The sequence below is a fragment of the Mandrillus leucophaeus genome, unplaced genomic scaffold (genome assembly GCF_000951045.1).
Source record: "Mandrillus leucophaeus isolate KB7577 unplaced genomic scaffold, Mleu.le_1.0 Scaffold38, whole genome shotgun sequence".
In the NCBI taxonomy this organism is placed as follows: Eukaryota; Metazoa; Chordata; class Mammalia; order Primates; family Cercopithecidae; genus Mandrillus; species Mandrillus leucophaeus.
Window position 1 is genome coordinate 3,034,426 of NW_012104031.1, and position 23,852 is coordinate 3,058,277.

The 23,852-nt window shown below is 48.6% G+C and overlaps 2 long non-coding RNA genes across 2 annotated transcripts; one reads left to right on the top strand and one right to left on the bottom strand.

Moving 5' to 3' along the window:
* Window positions 1-4,813, top strand: LOC105547080. The gene is made up of 4 exons (XR_001007178.1): window positions 1-454; window positions 600-787; window positions 4,046-4,237; window positions 4,680-4,813. It is a non-coding gene; the product is annotated as an uncharacterized LOC105547080 (long non-coding RNA).
* An 11,985-nt stretch (window positions 4,814-16,798) lies between these two features.
* Window positions 16,799-17,915, bottom strand: LOC105547081. The gene is made up of 3 exons (XR_001007179.1): window positions 17,788-17,915; window positions 17,347-17,604; window positions 16,799-17,092 (listed from the first exon to the last, which is right to left on the bottom strand). It is a non-coding gene; the product is annotated as an uncharacterized LOC105547081 (long non-coding RNA).
* Between the last annotated feature and the right edge of the window lie 5,937 nt (window positions 17,916-23,852).

The window sequence follows — 23,852 nt, forward strand, 5'->3', positions numbered from 1 at the left end:
GGCTGAGCTGAGCGAGACGAGAGGAGAAAGCGAGGCTCGGGGAGGAGGCTGAGAGCTCTGGAGGAGGGAGGCGGCTCCCGAGTACTCCGCGCCGGGCTGGCCCCGGCCTCGCCTCTCCTCCCATTTTTAAGGCTCGGGTTAGAGGCCACCTCCTCCGAGAAGCCTTCGGTGACACCACCAGAAGGCTTCCCAGAACCGTTCCCAGGTGGTTCCCCTTTCGGATTCCCACAGCATTTTCCAACCATACACGGTCAGAACCACTCACCAGGACGTGTTGTCACCATTTTACCTCTTTGCCTCGTCTCTTAACTAGATGAAATGGGTTCCTCTTGGCTCTTTGGAAAGGGAGGCTGTCTTCTGCTTATTTCCGTAGTAATCCCACCTCCCACAACAAGTTCCGTTCTGCAGCAATGCCTTTTCTCTTGCTGAGAAACATTCAAGCCTAAGTTTTATGGTGGATAGGGGTAGGGGGTGTGTTGCAAGACTTTTCTCTTCTTAACTATTTTTCTAGTTCTCACTTTCCTTAAGTGCTAATTTTTTTGAATTAGTAGTCTGCTCTCAACTGTACATATTTTTCCGTCCACTCCCTCCTTCCCCAGCCGTCTTCCTTCCTTATTGTGGATTGGACCTTCTCGAGAAAGAATCCGGCCTCAGTCTCCCTCTTCCACACTCAGGGACCGCCACCATCACAGGCACTCGGTGGATGTCTTCCGAATGGGGATAACTTCTACCCAACACCCCGAAGCCTGGCCCAGGGTCTGGCATACAGATGCGCAGTGTTTGTAAGGTGACTCAAACCCAATGGCCTCTGTAAATTCCTATTTTCCTTGAACTCTGAGCCCTCTGACCACCTTCTGGAAGCAGTGTCCCTGTCCTTTTTCCTTATGCCCCAGGCTTCTCCACCCCGCTGCCTGGCTGTGCTGGCCCTGGATCCCTTCCTGCCCGGTTCCCCACACTATGTCTCCTCAGTCCTCCTCCCTTTTCTCTAGGCTGCCTTTCCTTGGAGAGGTCCTATGCATGCAGTCTGTCTTGATGTTTACTGTTTTACAGTGACTTTTCTCATCTGCACAGTCTGTCCTCCTGTCTTTCCATCCTGCTCCTGTTCCCACCAGCTCTGTCCTCTCCCTCAGATGTCCAGCCACCACCTCAATGTGAGCGGAAGCCCATTGTCTTCTCCAAAGCTAGCTCCCTCTTGATCTCCATTTCTGTCAGCCATACCATCATTTCCCAGTCACTCCGTACGGAAAGATCAGCCTCTCCTTGTACTTTGCTCCCCAGATCCAGTCCCCAAATCGGTTGCTTCTTTCTGTCTAGATGGTTGCAGTGGATTCCATCCAGTCCCATCCCCAGGCCACCCTTCCCACTGTTAGTGGAGTTCCCTTGGTAAAATACTTCATTCCCTAGCTCTTCTCTTGATCAGGTCATTCCGAAACATCCCCTCCCCGATTGGTCTACTAATTCAAGTCCAGACTCCTTTGCCTAATGTTTAAGACCCTTCATAATTTAGCCCCATCTACCTTTTTAGGTTTCTGCTACTTTGTGTTCCAGGGTCACTCTTCTCACTGCCCTCTAAGTATCGCAGCGAATCTACAGCCTGGATCCCTCAACAGCTTGCCCATGATCCCCATCTCTGCCCTGTAACGTGGTCCCCATTCCATGCATGCCTGAACATGCATGACCTTGCTGCTCCGTGGCTCATGTCCTTATCTCCTGCATACATCATTGTCTCTACCACGCCCCACCCCCACCTCAATCTCTCACACTACTGAAGGTACAGTGTAATCTTGGTCTTCCACCTTGAAAGCCTATGCTGACCATTCTCTCGAGACTGAGTTAGTCATCCATACCATTCACTGGGCATTCACAATCTATCATTTGGCATTGTTAGTGATCTTTTTAGAGACTCAACCACAGTTTGCAAGTTACTTGAAAACAGGTTACTATGCTCACATGTCCCACATTTCTGGGACAATTCAGAATTCAAATATGCTGCTCTACTGCTTCATATAACAAATCAAAACGACCCCAAATACTAATATTTTGGCATTAAACGTATCTCTTAGACAGCCTCTTTCACTGGCTTCTCCCCAAATGCTGGATCAGGCCAGATGAGGCCATTACTTCTCCTCACTGAGGGGAAAGAATTATTTGTTACAGGAAACAGGGCTGACCCTGGAAACAAGTTAACTTAAAGATATACCAAACCATACAGACCAGGTGTCAGCAAGGACAGAACTGACCAAGGTCAACCACTAAGGAAGTCAGGGAAATAGGTCAAGATATAGACAGCTATATAGGGTCATTCAGCACCTAAATCTGAAAACGCCAACCATCTTCCTGGGTATGTCTGTGACAGGGGTGAGTCGTAGGAGATGCCTAACATCTCTTGCAACTGCACTGCTGAAAAAAATATTGTGGTAGCCCCTCACCTGTTTTTTGCTTTAGAAAATAGAATTCTGTCCTTATGTAGATTTTTCTGTCACTCACCAGGCCACACAGTGAATTCTCAAGAGAACCAGGACTGGGACCAAATTTTCTGACTTCAAGTATGGGACCTTTTCATTAGACTGTGGTGCCCTTCTGCTGCTGTTGCATGGGCCGCCGTCCGACAGAGCTGTCATTGCAGATGATGTAGTGAATGGGACAGGAGCCGGGAGGCTGGAACCCTTTGTCTCCACCGTTACCCGGGGTGTGTCTTGGCCTCCTCATTGGTAATTAGTTTGTGAACTTTGTGTAGGGCAGAGATGATCCATAAATACCAGAAGGCAGTGCCCCCGCTTTCTCCTCTTTTCTTTTTCTCTTTTTTTCTTTTTTTTTTTTTTTGAGATGGGATCTCGCTCTGTCATCAGGCTGGAGTGCAGTGGCCTGATCTCAGCTCACTGCAACCTCTGCCTCCCGGGTTCAAGCAATTCTCCTGCCTTAGCCTCCCGAGTAGCTGGGACTACAAGCATGTGCCACCATGCCCAGCTATTTTTGTATTTTTAGTAGAGGTGGGGTTTTATCATATTGGCCAGGATGGTCTCGATCTCTTGACCTCGTGATCCACCCACCTCGGCTTCCCAAAGTGCTGGGATTACAGGTGTGAGCCATTGTGCCTAGACTCTCCTCTTTTCTTTCTGTACACAAGCCTAGGGAGAGGAAGCTTAATTTATCTCACATTCAAAGTTCCCAAGTCAATATATAGCGTAGCCGGGTGTGGTGGCTCATGCCTGTAATCCCAGGACTTTGGGAGGCTGAGGCAGACTGATCATTTGAGGACAGGAGTTTGAGACCAGCCTGGCCAACATGGCGAAACCCAGTCTCTGCTAAAAATAAGTAATAATAATAATAATAATAAAAAATTAGCTGGGTGTGGTGGCGGGCGCTGGTAAAGCCTACTCCAGAGGCTCAGGCAGCAGAATCGGTTGAACCCGGGAGGCAGAGTTTGCAGTGAGCCGAGATCACGACACTGCACTCCATCCTGGGCAACAGAGTGAGAATCCATCTCAAAACATAAAAAATAATTAATTAAAAATATACATATGCATACGGTGTAATTGTACTCAACTCTGGATTTAGGTTCTCAACAGTTTCTGAACAAATACATTATAGTAGTCCCAATCGTTTTTGAAATTTCCTGAAACTGCTCTTAAATTGCTAGGACTAGAATCCTTAGAAGCTCTAAAAGTCAAGCTGTCACCCCTGCTTTTTTTCTTTGCATGTTGCCTGTTGCTTCCCATTCCTTGGTATAATCAAGGTGCTGTTTGAGCAGCAAGATAAGGAGAATGGGTCGCCTCTCCCTCCCCACCTGTCCTTCCTGCTTCTCTTTCTCCATTCCTGCCCTTCCTCCTCCTCCTCTTCCTCCTCATTCTTCTCTCCCTCCCTCCACTCCCACCCAAGGGTCTTGGGTTGAATTTTGAACTTTAAATGTTGACATGTGCTGACCAGTGACTTCACCCACTGAAGAGGGGGAATGGGGTGGTAGAAGTGAGGGTGGACTTCATTTATGCCTCATCTGGACCAGAACTTCTGTCCCATTTGACCTCAGACCTATTGATTCCTCTAGTCCTGGTTGCTCACCTCGCCCACTTGCATGGCCCACCTGTGTGACCCACTCAGGAGTGACCCATCTGCTCTCTTCAGACCATATTCCCATTCAGAAGTGGGTCCCACTCCTCAGGCCTCTGTGCTGGCCCTGTTTGTGGGGTTAGCATGCAGCCCTGCTCTCCATTTCCAGCTCAGAAGCAACTGGATCTTTGTAAGTAATTTCTGTCTTTCCCAGAGCCCTGTTGGGCCTGTGGGGACTTGGCTTGGTTGCCTCAATTTTCTGAGCACAGGTAGAAACCTGAGGTTGAGTGAGGCAGGCAGAGGCTGGGCTGAGATATTCTAGGAGGATAACATCAGGTCATTTCTACACCATGCAGAGTGTATTTTTTGTTGGTCTGTGTGTGTGTGTCAGTGTGGTTAGGGAGTTATTAGTATATATATTTGAGTGAGCATACATACTTAGATTGCACTTGGGCTCTGATGTGTGTGGGTAGCAGGGGATATGGATATGTGTTTGCTATGTTAATAAGCACATACAGTGGTATCTGTTGAAGAAGGACGTCTTGTGAAATGTTATGATAGAGTGTACATTTTGGTGGAGTATGTCTGAGTATAGCTGGTGCAAATACTAATTTGATCTTTCCTCTTAACAGACCTCATTGGTGACAACTTGACTGTGCTGACTAGAGCTGATAAGAAACATCACCCGGGGAAGACCAGCTGCCTCTTCCTCACTTCCTAATCAGGGTGGAGATACTGCTAAATATATCACAACTCTTTGCAAGCATCATTGGGTAACGATCAGGACATCTTTGGGGGTTCCCTATCAGTTTCTCACAAAGTTGAACCTTTCAAGGTCAGTTCTAGGCCAGCCAGTCTGGGAGTCATTCTTTAGAATCAGAAGAGAATTTAAGAAGAGGAGAAAATGACATTGTCTCTAAAACCTGCTAATGAGAACTACAGGAAGGTAGCTATTTTTAATATTTCTGGTTTGAACCCCTTCCTCCACCCCAGAATGAACTGAGAGTAGGGACAGAAATAGATAATGCAAAGATGATTAGGGTTGAGGGTAAGCAGAAAACTACCCATCTAGACTGAAGGAAGGCTTGCTAACACATCAGTAAGCAAACAGCTTTCTCATCTGCAGGTAACAAGTTTTACATCCCTGAGGACACTTTTTGAGATGGGACTTTGTTGTTTTTTGTTTTTTTGAGACGGAGTCTCGCTCTGTCACCCAGGCTGGAGTGCCGTGGTGCGGTCTTGGCTCACTGCAACTTCTGCCTTCCGGGTTCAAACGATTCTCCTGTCTCCGGCTTCCCAAGTAGCTGGGATTACAGATGCACACCACCACCCCAGCTAATTTTTTTGTTGTTGTTGTATTTTTAGTAGAGACAGGGTTTCATCATGTTGGTCAGGCAGGTCTTGAACTCCTGACCTTGTGATCTGCCCTCCTTGGCCTCCCAAAGTGCTAGGATTACAGGCGTGAGCCACCGCGCCCAGCCTGGGGCTTTTTGAGACCCTACTGAAGGCTGAAGAAGAGTGTGGAAGCTAAGGAGTAACCCATTCCACCACTTGTTCTGAAGATAGAAGAAGCAAAAAAAGATTAAATTGTACAAAAAGCGCTTAAATTAGACAACAGAAGAATGTCCTGATACAAAGTAAGTGTCTAAGATGTGTTAAACAAGATGCCCACTCCAGCCAGGACTCAGACACTCCTGGGTAGAGAGCATCTTCACAGTTTGGGATGAAAGTGACTACATGGAGTGGTGGAGTGAAGGCTGCAGGCCCCTCCCCAAGGTGGCATCTAACCCCGGAGGTACCAGGACCTCAGAGGCTACCCACATGATTTCCAACTGATGAGCAGAAATAGCCGTGGCAGGTGCAGGCTTCACTTGCTGCCACCAACTTGGGAGCTCACCAAACACCCAGTGGCCAAAAGCACCAGGGTCTCTCTAAGCCCCGGGCTCACCGCCAGGCAAGCTTGGGTGCTTGGGAGGGCCATGGTTCTTCACAGTGCAGCCCCTGGATTTCTTCTCAATTCACTCAACCCTCTCTCCTGAATCCCATCTGTGCAGCTCGGAAGTCACAAATTGGAACCCCTCAAGGCAAAGCTGAACATAGATACAAATGGTTTTGTCTGTGTAGTGTTTAAGCACTTAAAAAATTCGTTGTGAACATTTAATAATTAGGAAGTGTCAAAATGAAAACATCTAGAATTTCTCTGTAAAAAGCAGAAGATCTGTTAACACTGATCCCACACTTCTATTTGGCAATAACTGGCCCCTAAGACAGGGAGTATGTCCTCTAGCTCACCACAGTCTCCACCATTACCTACTGCATCCCTGCTGAGACAAAGTGGTACTTGCCATTTAGTAAGGATGAATGCTGTTTTTTTTTTTAATTATACTTAATCCTCATTTACATTACCTGCCTTGATTCTGGAGGTATTTGAATTTACATCTCCTCATAAAGAATAAATCTCAAAATCGTCATCTCTAATTTCACCTTTATTACAGAGCTTCCAATTCATTTTTTTTCCAATTGAGAGGTGGACACCTTTGGAGCATTTTTCTGGTGTTTCAGTCTCAACATGTAACAGATCAAAGATACTTCTCTCCCTTCTTCCTTGTTTCTTAGTTCTTTCTCTCTCTCCATAGTATTACCCTTCTTTTTTCTGCTTTAAAAACCTTCAATAGCGTCCCATTGCCTGTAGTACTAATTAAAAATGTCTCATCTGACATTCAAATGGCTGCGTACCAAGGGGCCTTAGGATACCCATTCAGATCACCCGGGAAGTCTGATAAAAATTCAGTTCATGCAGCCTCTCCCTGAGATTCCGGACCCCACCCACCTCAAACTACTGAATCAGTTATTCACTATGTGTGTGTATATGTATATATTTATATAACTACGTGTGTGTGTGTGTATATTATATATATATATATTTTTTTTTTTTTCTCTTTTTGAGACGAAGTCTCACTCTGTCACCCAGGTTGGAGTGCAATGGCGAGATCTCGGCTCACTGCAACCTCTGCCCACCCGGGTTCAAGTGATTCTCCTGCCTCAGGCTCCCGAGTAGCTGGGATTACAGGCACCTGCCACCACGCCTGGCTAATTTTTGTATTTTAAGTAGAGATGGGGTTTCACCATCTTGGCCAGGCTGGTCTTGAACTCCTGACCTCGTGATCCACCCACCTCAGCCTCCCAAAGTGCTAGATTACAAGTGTGAGCCACCTCGCCTGGCCTTTAGTTATTAGGTATATGAGAGGTAATTTATAGGAAGCACCTAGCATAGTACCTAAATATTACAGATGCTCAGCAAACCATATCTCATAATTGCCAACTGTCAGAAGCAGGCTTTTCAGAAATCATCTACACAAAAATTTTAATTCTTCAGATGAAGAAAAGAAAGCTGTGAGATGAAAAAAAAAATGTCCAAAGTCACACAGCTACTAGTGGCGAGGCTAGGACTAGAACCTAGATCTCCCACCCAGTCCAGGGCCCTTTCCATTAGGCCAGACTCCCATCATGTGACCCTGGCTTTATTCATGTATTTACTTACTCAAGGAATATTTATTGGGTTCCCCTGGGAGCCAGCGGTGGACTGCTGTGGGTTTGGGAGTTGGTGTTAGCATTCCAAGTGTCTATCTGGGGGTGAGGGCTGGAGGCTGAGTGTATGAGATGGTCACTTGGAGACACACGGAGCCCAGGAGAAGGATGAGTTCAGCTACTCACATAGAAGTTGATATTTCCTCAGGTGGCAGCAGGAATTTAGAGTACAGAGAAAGGCCCTGAGCCTCGCAGCGGCCAAGAGGGCCCATGATGACAAGACAGTGGGGTAAATGAACTTTGGAGAAAGGCACGAGGAATGACGGCAGGGAAAGGCTAACACAGAGCAAGAAAGCATTGGTCCCTGCCGCCTCATCCTGAGGGGTGTTGGGTAAGGCAGAAAAACAGGTTTCTCTTGACACAGCCCGTTTGAGGGAATGCCAGGAGATGGAGAAAATGCTTGGAGGGGATGAGGATATAGGGGACTTTTCTGGGCCCAAAGGGGGCTCAATGAAAGGGTTTGGAAAGGAGGGTGGTGAGAGTCAGACTAGCACAGAGCACGCCCACAGTGGAATGGGGATGAGAACATGTGCCCTTCGGACAGTGACCAGCATCCAAAGAGGGAGAGTGAGGATGTTAGGCTTGGCTGGGCCTTGGAGGTGGCAATCAAACACAGGATTCCAGGAGAGAGACCTGGCAACTGAGATATGAGACCCAGAGTGCTGGACAGGGCAGAGAAAGACAATCTCCAGGGAACTGCCACTTCTGCTCTCAGAGGCCAGCCACTGCCTTGACGACTGCAGAGTGGTCTCCGTGTCTTGCAGGGACAGGGCCTCCAGGGTCCTGGATGCAGGCTGTATGCTCCCCTAACTCACCTCTTTATCCTGTACTACTCTGCATCGCATTGGCCCACACAGGCCCACTCTACCGCTTCTGGGAGGGAGGGGCTGGAAACTGTTAGGAATTCATCAAGCTTATAACTAAAGCTGACTCCATGCCAGGCCCCATCTGGGGAAGGAATCTGCTCCCCCAAAGGCACGTATTCCCCTGAGGGTTGCTCCTCAGCTGCTGTGCCCTACTAACCCACTAGTGTCTGTGGGAAGAGGAATGATCTGGACTTCTCACCCTCCTTTGCCAGCCTGGCTGTGTGGTCAGGGAAGAGTGAAGACAAGAAGGATGGCTGGGGGTACAGGAGAGAGAGTGAAGAGAGGATGAGGCGGGAGCTGGGGAGAGGGGGGAGACGTGGACAGATGGCCAGACCAATATTTGGCTGGAAAGGTCCCTAGTGATGTGTTTTTGTTTCTGCGACTCCCTCGGTGTATCAGGAGCAAAAGGATGGGAATGATCTGCTAACAGTCTGTTGTCCTGGAGGCCCCCCCAAGAATGTGACCTCCCACACCTTCTCCCTCTAGGCCTTCTCCTATGATAGGGGAAGGTGTGACTGAAAGTGCCGGAAACTCACAGGGGAACACATGGACTTGGGACAGAAGCAGATCTGAAGCTGAATTTATTGCCTCTTTCCCAAATTTAGAAGACAGACATGTTGTAAACCCTCCTCATCCTCACTCCCAGGGGCCCAGGATAAATCCCCTTTATCTCCAGACGAAAAACAAGAGAAGAGGCCCTGGACCTATTGGAGCTTCCCCAGATGTTGTTTTGGCAGAGCCGTAATGGGGCTGGGCCTCCTGGGGCTGAGTGTCTGGGGCAAGCAGGAAGCTGGCATCACAGCTGTGACAGCCAGAGACCACCCGGGGGGCAGGGGCTGAAGGGTGGAGGAAGACAGATTCAGAAAGGAGGACATGAGAAAGAGTCTAAAGAAGAGGTACTGCAGCTTCTCACCTGCGGCCTCCTGGCTCTCGGCCTGAGGTGCTTCTCTCCTGCACCATGGACTCAGGTCCGGGGCAGGTCAAGCATTTTTCCTTCCATGTGGTTTCGAGGAAGGGACCAGGAGAAAGGGAGAGATGGTTGGACTTCTATAAGCCTTAGTTTGCTTATATGTAACAAAAGAGTATTGGGCTAGGAGACCTACCCTGCCTCTTAATCTGTCATCTGTGGTTCACATTGACAACTCCTTGGGTCCTAGTGGAATACGTGATCACCTGCCAGCAAGAGAGGATTTTCCTGATTAGGTGACAGATATCCTGGAGCCCTACTTCCTGAGCGGATCCCATATCCAATTACTGGCCCAGTCCTGTCAGTCATCCTTTTGAAATACCTTCTACTCAGCATCACCAAAACCACCAACCGTTAGATGTTCTTGGATAGTTTCAGCAGTTCCCTAAGTGGTCTCTTTGCCCGAAGCGCTTCCCTTCCTGCCCTTTCCTCAGTCCACACTCTGCTGTCAGAGCTCCTAAACTACAGGTATGTCTTGTCTCTTTCATGCTTAACAGCTTTGAAGGCTCTCTACAGTTGAAAGTTTAATTCTTGGTTTGGCCTTCAAGGCCTTTACAGTCTGGCCCAACCTCTAAGCTCAGTTAACCCATTCTCAGTGTTTCTCAAATACATACTTTGCACTTTCATACCATTGTGCCTTTGTAGTTTTAACAGTGAGGTCTTGCCATGTTGCCCAGGCTCCGGAGTGCAGTGCTTCTTCACAGGCATGACCATAGCTCCCTACAGCATCAAACTCCTCACCTCAAGCGATCAACCTGCCTCCGCCTCCTGAGTAGCTGAGTGCCCAGCTCATTGTACCTTTACTCATGTTATTTGCTCTGCCTGAAATTCTCTCTGTTCAGCTCTTTGTCCATCAAAAAGCTGACTGATTATTCAAGACTGGCTTCTATATTGTCTCCTGTGTGAAGTCTTCCTGGATTCACCATCACTCCATCTCCCTACTGGAATGAATCACTTCCTCCTCTGTGCACATATATATAAATATATATATACACACACACGTATGTATATACTCATATCCCAGTGTTACAGTTCATTGTGTAGACTTGTGAGATTGTGATTTCTTGAAGGCAAACACTGGGTTGTACATTTATACTTCAGTGTCTGGCACATACTTTGGCCTCCAGCACACAGTAGGTACTCAGGGAAGCTTTATTAAATTTGGTTGAAATAATTATCTCCATGCAAGCGATACAGAAGGAGTGAAAACATTATTCTTCCCACATTATTGAAGAAAAAAGTAAGGCACATATAGGGCAATGGACATGTCAGGAAAGTCTCTAAAAAGGGGGCTGGGGTGGTGGGGGGTAGTGGGCTAGGGAAGGGTGGGAAAGGATTCTAAATCCTACTTCTTCCATCCCTTCCACTAAGAATAAGTTTGGGGAGGAGTGGAGAGGAATCTTTATTTAGATTACGAATGGGTGGTCTGAGCTGCTTGTTATGATATATTAGTCTTTTTTTTTTTTTTGAGACAGGATCTCACTCTGTTGCTTAGGCTGGAGTACAGTGGTGCAGTCTCGGCTCACTGCAACCTCCATCTCCCATATTCAAGTTATTCTCCTGCCTCAGCTTCCTGAGTAGCTGGGATTACAGTTGTGCACCACCACACCTGGCTAATTTTTGTTATTTTTAGTAGAGATGGGGTTTCACCATGTTGGCCAGGCTGATCTCGAACTCCTGACCTCGAGTGATCTGCCCACCTCAGCATACCAAAGTGCTGGGATTATAGGCGCCTGGCCTTATATCAGGCTTGTTTTGATGATGACTGGCCCTGATGGCATATAATTACGCTTTTTTATTTTGGTGTCCCCAGATGGGCTAATTAAGTTTTTGAACTGACATATTTCTTCTAGTGTGGTGGGCAGAGCACATCCCTTGGAGCCACACTGGCTAGGTTCAAAGATAGCACACTTCCTGGCTGTGCTATCTTAGGCAAGTTATTGAAGCTCTCTGTGCCTTAATTTTTTATCTGTAAAATGAGATTAATAGTAATTCTTACCTCTTAGAGTTGTTGGGAGATTCAAATGAGTTTACAATACTTAGAATAGTGTCTGGCATATAATAGTGGTCAGTACATGTTAACTATTATTACTTATCACTTATACTCTGCTTACTTCCAAGAAGAATTTGAGATAGCTTAAAATATTAAACCACATAGAGGATAATTATATGTGTGCATTCGTATTATATTAAAGATCAGAAGCGAATTGGTAGTAGGAGGGAGAAAGAGAAAGATAAATTGTTTCAAACTTGTTTGAATCAGTTACTTCTTTGACACCTAAATTTATCTTTGAACTTCCGGGAAGCCAAGGTAAAAAGGGAAATACCTGCATTATATAGTTTTCATTGTGAAATATAAGAAAGCATTCAAGTTAGCCTGTTAAAACCCACCCCCACCAGCCCGTTCCATCCACACATTCCTCAAGAAGAAATTTATGATATGAATCCCTATATTGGAATATTGGAGCCAAGGAATCTGAAGTTGTTCTCAGCTGGCATTTAGTATCTTCCTCAATTGGGTTTACTTTTAATAAGAGCCCATAACGACAACAGAAGTAATCAGGATAATGGCTGGGATAGTAACAATCAATATCATCTCTACATTTCTTTCGATCCTTATTTCAGGGTTTCCTTCCTTCCCTCTTGGCTCAGGAACTCTCTGAGGTCAGGGGTTGAGCCTCGCTCGGTCAAACAGTCAGGTGGCCCCAGGTGGTTTCAGCTGCCTCCGTGCAGCATTAGAGTTATGTAGAAGCAAGGTGGAACCCATGGCAAAAACTCTTGAGGTGAATGGAGACAGGAAGGTTATGAAGTATGTCTAAGAGGGCTTTGAGACGATTGAGCTCCCAAACATGTAACAGAATGATTATTTCAGTGGGAATGAGTAAGCTCCTAGAAAGATAACAACTCTCTGTCTCCTACCATTTGAATTCAGAGGAATCTATTGTAAGTCAATATCCTTATGTAAAAACATTGCATAAGTCCAGGAAGACCACCATCATGATCCTCCAACCTGACCTGCCAGGCTTAAAAACAGCGGCTCTGCTGGGTGCGGTGGCTCACACCTGTAATCCCAGCACTTTGGGAGGCTGAGGCGGGTAGATCATCTGAGGTCAGAAGTTCAAGACCAGCCTGATCAACATGGAGAAACCCTGTCTCTACTAAAATTACAAAATTATCAGGGCATGGTGGTGTTTGCCTGTAATCCCAGCTATTCGGGAGGCTGAAGCAGAAGAATCGCTTGAACCTAGGAGGTGGAGGTTGCAGGGAGCCGAGATCGTGCCATTGCACTCCAGCCTGGGCAACAAGAGCGAAACTCCATCTCAAAAAAAAAAAAAAAAAAAAAAAAGTGGCTCTTTGCCTAAGAACTTACACACTCAGAAGCTTTGGACCTATCTTGTTGAATTCTTCACGTTCAGAGGTGTGGGTGGGGATTAGAGCTGAAATACTCCGCAGAAGAAAACAAGAGGAATCTATATTTTTGTTCCTGACAGAGAGGAGCAAAAAAAAAAGGGGATTGAGTAACCTTAAAATGGTGTTGGGAGGGCCTAGAGCCTGTGTGAGAAAGGAAGCTGAGGGAAGTTTAAAAACAGAAATGCCCAATGTTCCCTTTCTGAGCTGTTTACATTTTTGTGAAATTAACCCCCTCAGGAGACCCCAATCTTCACTAACGCCCATGATGCACGTACAGACCTTGTAAGGAGTTCGTATGAAGAAGCAAGAGACAGGGCTGACACGGATCACAACAGTGAGTGCTCAGGCTCAGCAGGATTACTCCTAAATGGAACTGGCTTGAGATCCCAAAGCCAGAGGCATTGATGAGAAGGAATATCTTCCCCACCCTCCATCCCCACTTCCAGGGGAATCTGGAATATTTTGAGGAAGACTGTTGGGTCACTCATCGATCTTCAAATAAAACATGAAACCAATCTTGCCAGCGCCTAAAGAGCAGTTGGCCACAGCAGACAAACAGTTTACCCAGCGGGAGCATGGAACTAGGTGTCACCTTCAATGCCTGATGTTTAATGAGGACAACCATCTCCAAAGGGAGGTTACCTGCCTGCCCACTGTGCAGTCTACTTCTAGGCAACCTAGCACAGTCCTCCCTGAGAGGGGGTTCCATGGGGCTCATTGAAGACAGTGAGTGGGGAGGAAAATCCTGCAGAAATTTACCATGTCTGGCTGGCCCTATGGCTCACTGCCATTTACATATGGGTCACAAATCAATCACTTGACCTCATGATCTGAATACCTTTTGTCCTCTTTGTCCTAGAGTGATCAAAGGAAGGAGATTTAGTCCCCACCCTCAGAGACAGAGAGTGCGGGCTCTTCATTCTGACTGGGGGGAAATGGTTCCTGCCCGCAGGACACTCCGAGTTCCCAAGGAGGGAGAAGTGTCCACATCGAGGACACAGATCAAAGCTGCCAGTAGACAGGCGAATATGGGCAGAGCCGCACTGCACACACACGATTCACAATTAACCAAGGAGTTGGAGTGAAGGTGCCAGCAGGAAATAGCTTGTTGGGCCTGGGAGTTTTGAGCTGAGCTGGATTTGGAGGGAGAGAGTTCTTACTAGCACCAACAGAAGACAGTCATGTGCTGCACGGTGTCCAGTACAGTGCGAGGCGTTTGCACGATGACCGCTCACCCGCGGTTCCCCTGCCTGCTGGAAGGGTAATCTCAAGCATGCTCACCACTTGCTTCCTAATAGAGGCCCCAAACAGCTCGCCACAATGCACACAAGAGGCAGACTCCGGATGACTTTATTTACACAGCTTAAGTTTTTCAACAGGGTCGAAGGGCATTCTCAGAGCACACGGGTGTGGCCCGGGACAGGCAGGTTCTGGAGGGGGCACCTGAACAGGTTTCTCCTCTGTGGCACCAAGTGACCATCTGTAAGTCTGAATAGCACTTTACAGTTCGCAAAGCTGTTTTACACCAAGCAGAACACTCATCTAGTCCTTACTAGGCTCGAGGCCAGTATCCTCTATATTTTATGGAGAAGGAAGCTGGGGCCTGAGGAATTATAAGACAAGTTTAAGGCCCCACGGCAGAAGGGAGGACGTGGTTTCTACCACCCAACCCTGGCCTAGCATCACAGCCTTCCGGCCGTTGACTTTGGGATGCAGAGCATTCAGAGACTATCAGAGTGCATCTATGAAAGGCCACCTGGTCATCTGCATTTCAATCTAGCTCTGCACATTTCATGAGAAACCCACAGAGGGAGGATGCAGAGCAGCAGCGTCTGGGAAGGCTGCCCACCTGGGCTCTGGCTCTCGGGAGGAGACGGGGAAGCCAGCGTCCCTTTTCCAAATGCGGGTCACCTTTGCCCCGGCCTGGGCATTGTTTGGGAGAGGAGAGCCTGGCCCTTGATGGCTGGCAGCTGTTGCCCTCCCCACGAGCGCCCCTGCCCTGCCGGCCCCTCCGGAGTCTGTGCCCATATAAGGGAAGCACTTCCCCGCGGCCGAGGTAGAGGCTGTGACGCCCCCGGTCCACGTCAGCGGCCGGCGGGAGGCGGGAAAGCCCAGCAGAAAAACAAGTGACGCGGCGCAGAAGGGAGGAGGCGGGTGGCGGGAGGGAGCGGCCACACCTAGCTGGGTTAACCCCTGCCCAGGCGGCCAGAGCCAAGGACTGAGTGTGGCCAGCCAAGGTCGTGGACTGTCTTTGAGCTTCTGTGTGAATGGGGGGCGTGGAGCCGGGGAAGTCGGAGGCCAGGGATTGCGCTGGTGACACCTGCCTGAGCACTTCTGTCCTGGGGTGGGCGCAGGTATTTGTGCTCTGGAGGATCTGCTCTTTGGACGTCCAAATGTGTTTCACAGCCTGCGCATTTTGCCTGGTGGTGTCAAAGACGCATATGACATACTGCAGAGCCTAGGGATTTTCCCATGGGTGTTTAAATACAATCACGTCTCCTATTGAAACTCAATCTCTTCTGTCCTGAAACAAGCAAACAAAAAGAACAACTGGCATCTGTGTTTCCAGAGACCCCCAGAAAGTCTCAGAAGAGGTGCTGCTGTAAGGGGACTGGCTTCTCATTAGCCAAGCAGCCTCCCGATCTCTTCCTCAGACCAGTCAAATAAAAAGGTCTGGCCTAGGGGCTGATGGAGAAGCAGCCTGAAAAATGAGGGTTTCCGGAGGCCTCTTGTCAGGCAGAGGCCAAGAAAAAAAACAGAAAAGGAAGAGAAACTGCAATGAGAACTCAGGGCTCATTCATGGAGCCTTCATTTTCCGGGGGCACTTCATTGTGGGGGGCACTCTGATTTCTGAGTCCAGCTGTGCACTCAGATAAATCCTGTTGGAGTGCTGTTCTCAGAGGCCTGCCCCGTCTCGCCTGAAATTGTGGGTGTGCGTGCCTGCCTGTGGTGGGTTGGGGAGTAAATTGGCTATCTCAGCCTCCGGGGAAAGTCCCCAGGGCCTCCCAACCATCCCTTCACACCCACAGTGCTTAGCCACCCACATTCGCTCCTCTATCTAAGACCTACTTCCTCTCTCTGCTTCCCCTGGCCCAGTCTCTCCCTGGTGGAGAGTTGTCTGGGTGGAAAACTCACCCCATCCCCAAGCTCTGGGTGCTGCGATAGAATGGAAGTTTGAGGCATGAAAAACAGCTAGTGGCCCTCCTTGGCAGGGCATTGGCCAAGGATGTGGCAAGTTTGCCTTGGCCAATGTCCCTGTCTCTGAGGCTTGGCCACAGTCCCTGTCTCTGAGGTTTATCCTCAGGGTGGCTGGTGAACATGGTTTTTCATGCCTGGGAATTTTAAAGCCTGCTGGAGGTGCCTTCCTTCCTCAGGAGCCAGTGTCCTGGGACTCGATGATACCAAAGTTGCTGAAGAATAAAAACAATGGGGTAGTGTTTGTGTGTCTGCCTGGACAGTACTGCATAGTGGTTATGGGTGTGGGCTTTGGGGTCAGATGGGAGCTTAGCTGTGCCACTTGCTGGTAGGTCTTCTGGCAAGTTCCCAACCTCTTTGAGCCTCAATTTCCTTGTTTGCAAAATAGAAGTAAAAGTATTAATCGTATTGGTTTTTTTTTTTTTTTTGTGGCAGGGTCTCACTCTGTCTCCCAAGCTGGAGTGCAGTGGCAGGATCACAGCTCACTGCAGCCTTGACCTCCTGGGCTCAAACGATTCTCCCACCTTAACCTCTGGAGTAGCTGGGACCACAGGCATGTAACACCATGCCTGGCTAATTTTTTGGGTATTTTTTGTAGAGACGGGGTTTTGCCATGTTGCCCAGGCTGGTCTCCAACTCCTTGAGCTCAAGCAATCCATCTGCCTTGGCCTCCCAAAGTGCTGGAATTATAGGCATGAGCCACCGCACCTGGCCTGCATTGTTCTTTTGAAGATAAAAAGAGATCACGTTTATTAAGCATTCTGCACATATGTTCACTCTTTCCACAATATTTGCACACCCAACACATAGTAAACACATTAAATAGTAACTTTTATTACTATTAGCAGTGGTAGCAGTATCAGAAAAGTCCTCTTGGACACCACATGGAGAGTTAGCCGGAGTCACCAGGTGTTCCAGGTTTGCCTTTGGTGGTCCCCTGCTTCTCACCTTTCTTCGAGGTTGCTCTGGTACCTCATCACCTCCACCACCTCTTCTACCATCCTGACCTCAGCCTGGCCTGGAAGAAAGTGCAATGAGTGTGGAAGCACAAGACCAATGCTTCCACCCCAGCTTCGCCCTGCCCTGGGCCACTCCACCCTTCTGAGCCTCAATTTCCTTATCACTGAAATAGGGGGAATACTTTCTGGCTGGCTTCATTTATTGTGAGAGTCAAGAGAATAAACGTTTGTGAAAATACTTTGAAAACAGCCCCTAGCTATCAGTTTTCCACCAGGCGAATTCTCCCTTCTCATCCTCAGCACAAGCTCCTACCCCATTCCTGCCCTTCAAGTCTCTGTCGATTTTCATGGCTTTGGGCATTTTGTTCACAGTTCTGTTGACGTTCCCTTGACCTCAGAATTCTGGAGGTGGCTTAATTCCGACTTCCCCTATGGACACCTCCTCAGGGCAGGAAATATGCCTTATTCATTCATCCTGTGATCCCAGTGCCAGGCCCAGGAAGTGCACATAGTAGGAGCTCAGTCAACGCTGGTTCCCTTTCCTCTACCGGCAAATCCCAGGGATGGAGGCCTGAAAAAGGCCCCAGTAGAATTTAAGGGAGCAGACTCTGTCCGAGAGAGAGAGAGAGAGAGAGAGAGAGAGAGAGAGAGAGGTTAGGGAAAAAGGGAGGACAGGAGGAAAGGAGGGGAGCGGCCCTGCGCTGCACGGGCCAAAGGATGCCCACTGTCTCCACACATAGATGCAAGGTAATACCAGTCTCCACAGGGGGACGTTGTGCTGACTGGTTTTAATCAGCGTTCCCAAGGCTGGGAGAACCTCTGAGAGCCTCAGCAGAGAGCCAAGCCACTCTTCCTGGTAGGAAAGCAAACATTCTAAAAGGGAAGTCCTTGGGTAGCAAGTTCCACTTCCTCACAGCCAGAGCACTAACCTACAACCCCGCCCTCCCTTCCTCCCCCACCACACAGGCAAACCGTTTCCTCTTCTGCTGAGCTCATGGAAACAAAGAACAGCTGTCCTCTCACTGATTGGTTTAAACATAAGAGACTCTTGCTTTACCTCCCCAACCCCTCACCCCAACCTCTGAAGACCAAAATCTCAGCACAGACCGGCTCCCCTCAGGCCTCCACCCACTCCCCTGGGCATAGAGGGGCAGTCCCTGGGCCGCCCACAGACTCCCTCCTCCCTGTGGTGACCAGCCTCTGCCTGCCACTGAGACACACCTGTCCACCCTCGGTGGGGTGACTGCAGCTGCCCAGCCACTGGCTCTTACCAGTGTGGCTTTGGCGTTCACACTTTTGCCACCATGATTTTGTCTCTGCAGTGGGCCTTGCGCAAGGCTGGGAGGAAACAGCCTCTGTAGAAATCAAGGTTTCCTGCTTTGTAAGGGCTGATGCGGTGCCATGGAGATATCTCCTATGACTTCGCCAGGCAAACTGCAGGCCAAGGGAAGAATCGGGAGTGTGAAGTCCTGAGTTCACAGCTACTCAGAAACCCCTCTAAGCCTCAGTGTTTTCATTTGAAAAACGACAGTGGCAAACTGCTTATAGAGTGACTGTCAGGATCAAAAGAGATGTGGTTATGAAGGTGCATTGAAAATGGTGCCACCATGGACACACGAGTTGCTATTTCTGCCTGCCACCTCCACAGACCCCAGGTCACCACCAGCTGCCATCTTTACAAGTGGCCCTGCCTTCCTGAAAACCCCAAACCAAGACTTGCCTCCCTGGGCATCTGAATCCACCCCATCCTGTCTCCTTTGGCTTACTTACTCAATCTACACCACAGGGAAATGCATCCATTGCTTAAGAAGTGTGGAAAGTTTCCTCCAGTTTTTTCCATGGTTTGTGTGCTTGTCTTACCTGTTCTGCCTCCTTCCTAGCACCATGGGAGTATAAGCTGGCTCCTCTGCAATGCATCCGTGGCCAGTACCTCTGTTCCGTCACAGCACAGGATAACAATAAGTGTGCCAAATGGAAGTGTGTGGGGGGGAGAGGGCACACAGCCAGATGGCTCCTTGGGGCAAAGCCTTGTTTCTACCACATAGGACTTTGTAGACGTTGCTCTCTGGCTATAGAGGAGTTTTGTGCTCATTTTCTCTTGTGAATCAAGCTAATTTTGGATTCACTGGGACACAATAGTGAACCGAAAGACAGCTGCCTGCAAGAGGAGCTCAGAGAACCCAGCAGAATCAAGCCCTGGGAAGCCTTTTAGAGGATGATTTGCAGAGAAGGAGTGGGACAGTCATAAAGGTCCCATGCTCTCAGTCCTCAGCAGGCTGTCCCTCCCAGTCCCAGGCTCACCTTGCAGAGGTGTGGTGGAGGACAAGCACACCCAGAAGCTTCCAGTCTGAAAGCTGACTGGCACAGCCCACCTCCATGCCAGCCACGTTTCTGGGGCCAATGAGCCTCTGAGCTGGGATGTTCTAGGCAAACAACTGCCCTCCTGCCTCAAGGAGCAGAAAGTTCCAGAAGATCCAGGGTAGCTTTATCCCTGACTTAGCAAGCAGACCTAGAAGTGGGATGGAGAAGGGCTTTGAATCTCCCTCCAAATGTCCAGAGAAATCTCCTTGGAAATTTGATTGATTATTGATTATTGTAACAAGAGTTCCTCCTCCTCCAGGAAACTCTCCAGAGTGGTCTTCTAATAGAGGCAGAACTGTGGGATGGGTGGTCGGAGGTTCCAGCCGCTGTGCTAGACCGCTTGGGTTCAAATCTTATCTTCAACAAGTTACCTAATATTCGCTGTGCTTCAGTTTCCTCATCCATAACGTGGAAATTACAACAATATCTATCACATAGGATTGTTTTTGATTAATGAGTTACTATGTGCAAAACACTTAGGGCTCAGTATTGTTATTATAAGAAAGGACTTTACTTAAGAGGCCTCCTAGTTTAATTTCTCTACCATTATGAAAAAGAAATTATCTCCCTGATTCTCACACCTTTGTTTCTTTCTTTTCTTTTCTTTTCTTTTCTTTTTTTTTTTAAGAGAAGGGGTATCACCATGTTGCCCATGCTAGTCTCAAACTCCTGGGCTCAAGCCATCCACTCACCTCAGCCTCCCAAAGTGCTGGGGTAATAGGCATGATCAATATATAATATATATGACATTATATATAATATATTATGTTGCTCCTGGCCTCTGAACTCCAGGTTCAGTGAGAGGAGAATGCTCAGTTCCTTCCTGTGGACTATGAAAGCCACAGGAGCCATTCATCAACAGCAATGGGGTGATGAGAGCCATTTGGGAGTATTAGGAAGTGGAAGGTCTGAGAACCTTTTCAAACTAAGAAACCCACCTGGGCAAAGTGTCCCTGGCTTGACTCATTCAGTGCCTGTCCTGCCATATATTTATTATAACTATATTATATCCCAGAACTTTCACATTTATTGTGTTATTTAATCTTCATGATGATCCCACAGAATAGGCTATAAAGATCTTATCAGAGAAGCTGACTGGGACCCTGGGATGGCTGTCCCACCTCCTGTCCTACTGAGAAGGATCCCATCCATCTTTGCTGCAGGCCATTCCACTGAGGAAGCTGCAAAGTGGTTCCATGGAGGACCAGTTCAGAGTCCATAATAACAGGATGACTTAATGACAGGTTGAATCAGTTTGTTATTTGGAGCAGGCACTGCAGGGAAAGGGCTGGCCACGTCAGACGTGGCTCATCCTCTTCCTTCTTCAGAAACACTCCCACTTAATGCTTGACCTCCCAGAGTCAAGGAAGTATGTGACACTATGGCTAGAGCCAAAATTTGCAAAGTCAAGTGCACATCCAGCCTGCTAACAAGAAATTCCAGGTGCCCCGAGGACAGTGGTGCTGGCCTCAAAGTCACAAGAGCTTTCTGGGTTTAGGCTCCCCCTGCACTGACTCTGGGGAGCTGGGAGTAAGCCACCATGCACCTGGCCTGGGAGGATCATCCTGCCCTGCTTACAGGGGAGAGGGACAGAGCCTGTCAGTCACAGCCCCAGCTCTCCGGCATGATGCCAGAAGTCAGGAGCCTGGTGAACTCTCTCGCTCAGCCACCGCCTCTCTGGATCTCAGACCCCTTCATTATAAAGTGAGGATATCGGACTAACCATACCTAAGATAGCCGTGAGCTTGGACAGCCTGGATGACCTTCTCTGTGCCAAATTACCCTCATTCCTTCCATCTTGTGTCATTTGCCTGCCACTTATCGGTCTCAAATATATCTTTTTTTAATCAGTTTTATCAGGCTTTTATCAGTTTAGTTCAATTCAACGTTCCCCAAGCAGCTGGTATACACCCGACATTGACCCGATACTGGAAAATCAATGGTGCTAAGATATCTGTTTTCAGGGTGCTTCCAGTCTAGCAGAGGAAGGCAGGCAAGGGAATAGACAATGAGACCAGGGTCTCTGGAAGCTGTGGGAAGGAGAAGAACAGGGAAAAGATCCCACCAGGCCAGAAAGGATCTTCCTGAGGAGACTTGGGTCTGAGAAGAAACTCACCCTTTCCAGGAGAAGTAGGGGCAAGGGAGAAGGGGACTAATATTTTTTGTTTGTTTTGTTTTAAGATGGGGTTTCACTATGTTGCCCAAGCTGGAGTGAATGACTATTCACAGATGGAATAATAATGCACTGTAGCCTCGAACTTTGGGCTCAAGGGATCCTCTCATCTCAGCCTGCTGAATAGCTGAGACTATAGGTGTAAGCCACTGCAACTGGCTGGGGGGACTAACTTGTAAGTTATTATTATTATTTTTAATTTATTCATTTATTTTTGATACAACGTCTGGTTATATCGCCCAGGCTGGAGTGCAGTGGCGTGATCTCAGCTCACTGCAGCCTCCATCTCCTAGGCTCAAGTGATCCTCTCACCTTAGCCTCCCGAGTAGCTGAAACTACATGCACGCACCACTACACTTGGCTAATTTTTGTATTTTTTGTAGAGGTGGGGTTTCACCGTGTTGCCCAAGCTGGTTGCAAACTCCTGAGCTCAAGCCTCGCCTCCCAGAGTCTTGGGATTACAGGCATGAGCCACCGTGCCTAGCCTTAAGTAATTATTTCTAATAGACCAAACACCATACTAGACAACTTACATGCATTATTTCACTTCATTCTTATAACCTTTTGAGTAAGTATTAAGCCCATTTTACAGATGAACAAACTAAGGTTCAGGGTGCCTAAACCCATACTATAGGGTCAAGCTGAGACTCAAATTCAAATCTGCCTGATTCTAGAACCCACTCTCTTTCCACCCAACTAACAGAGTGTGAAGGGCACAAATAGCTGAGACTTTGAATACTGGGCAGGGCCTGGGCCTGTTGGCCTTTTCTGAATCCTCCTGGCATCTTCCCCAGCCAACAGGAGAACTGCCACTTTAAGAGGCATAGCCCCTTAGAAGGGTTGGTTTCCATTCATTTTTAATGGCCCAGCTGCCGTGGTCTCCCTGCCTCCCCGTGGACTAGTCCAGGAGTTTCTCTGCAACTGAGCACTCACCACACTGGGGCCTGTCAATGTTTAATGGCAGCAAGGATCTTATCTCGGTTACCCAAGTCGTTTAGATTACTCCTGCACAGGGTACCTGGAGCATGAGGGAAGGCAGCAGATGGCAGACCCGTCAGTCACCCCACTGCTCTGCGGAGGGAGGAGGGATTATTGGAGCAGAAAGGTTGAGAGGGTGGGAAAAACCGAGGGTGGCAGGGAGACACACTGTAACAGGACAGAACGCCTCGCTGCACATTTGCATGGCCCTGGCTGTGTTCTCCACCCTGCTTATTCTCGGTCCCTCCCATAGGGACTGCCCACTGCACACACTCTTAAGGGCCTCCTGGGAGACCCAAAACACAGGGGAGCGAGTGGTTGAATTTCTGTGGAGCTTGACCACAGAAAGTGACCTTTGAGCCCACTCTGGTGTTCCCTGGGCATCAGAATCTCTGCTTATTTTCAGGGAGAAAACACAGCACTACTTGTCTCTCTTACGAACTGTTGAAAACTCTGACCTCAGGTGCTCCAGGGACATGGGTGTGTTGCAAAGGTCACACAAACCATACCTTCAGTACAACCTCACAGATTCGTAGATGTGTGAGCTGGGTGGTGGGGGCCGGGGCTGGGGAGGCGTCCTGGGTCCTGGCTCTAGAGTACCCTGAAGGGGAGGGATAGGTTCTTGCTGCTCCCCCAGGCCCAGGGAATGCCTGGATCAGATAGTCAAGTTCTATTTGGGGAGTAGAACGTCACAGTTCAAACACAGAACCAGAGGCCACTCTGATGTTATTTACAGACCTTGTCTAATGATCTAGCCTCCAAGCTGGAAGGGAGGGCAGTGGGCTTGCTGCCTTCTCCAATTTCTCCTGCTCTCTGAATTTCTTATATCCTGTCACCATCCATCACCCTCCTACCTTGCCTCCATCCACGAGCACCCTGTGCTGCCGGATCTGATGTGTCACTCACAGTTGGGAGCCTGGAGAGAGTGTTCTTAGGACAGAGGGAGGGGACTGGGAGCAGAACAGAGGCCCCACCACCAGTGCCAGAGGACCCAGAGAGGTTCCTAGACATGGGGCTGGGGAACTGGGAGGGGGAGAGGGGCAAGGAGGGCCCAGGGAGGCCTCATGGGGTCGGGTGAACATTTCCCTGCCCGGCGTTCCGGGGCTTTCTGCCTGATGGGAGTTACAGTGAAAAACAGCAGGATGCTTTTCTAGGAAGACTTCGGCAGGTTGGGGGTGGGGGGCAGTAAGGGTGGTTTCATAATTATTTCACTGCTAGTTCAAATGGGAAGAAAGCTGGCTGACTGGACCAATAATAGGCAGCACATCAGACAAATGTTCACAGGGCTGGGACCCTTGACTCCTAGG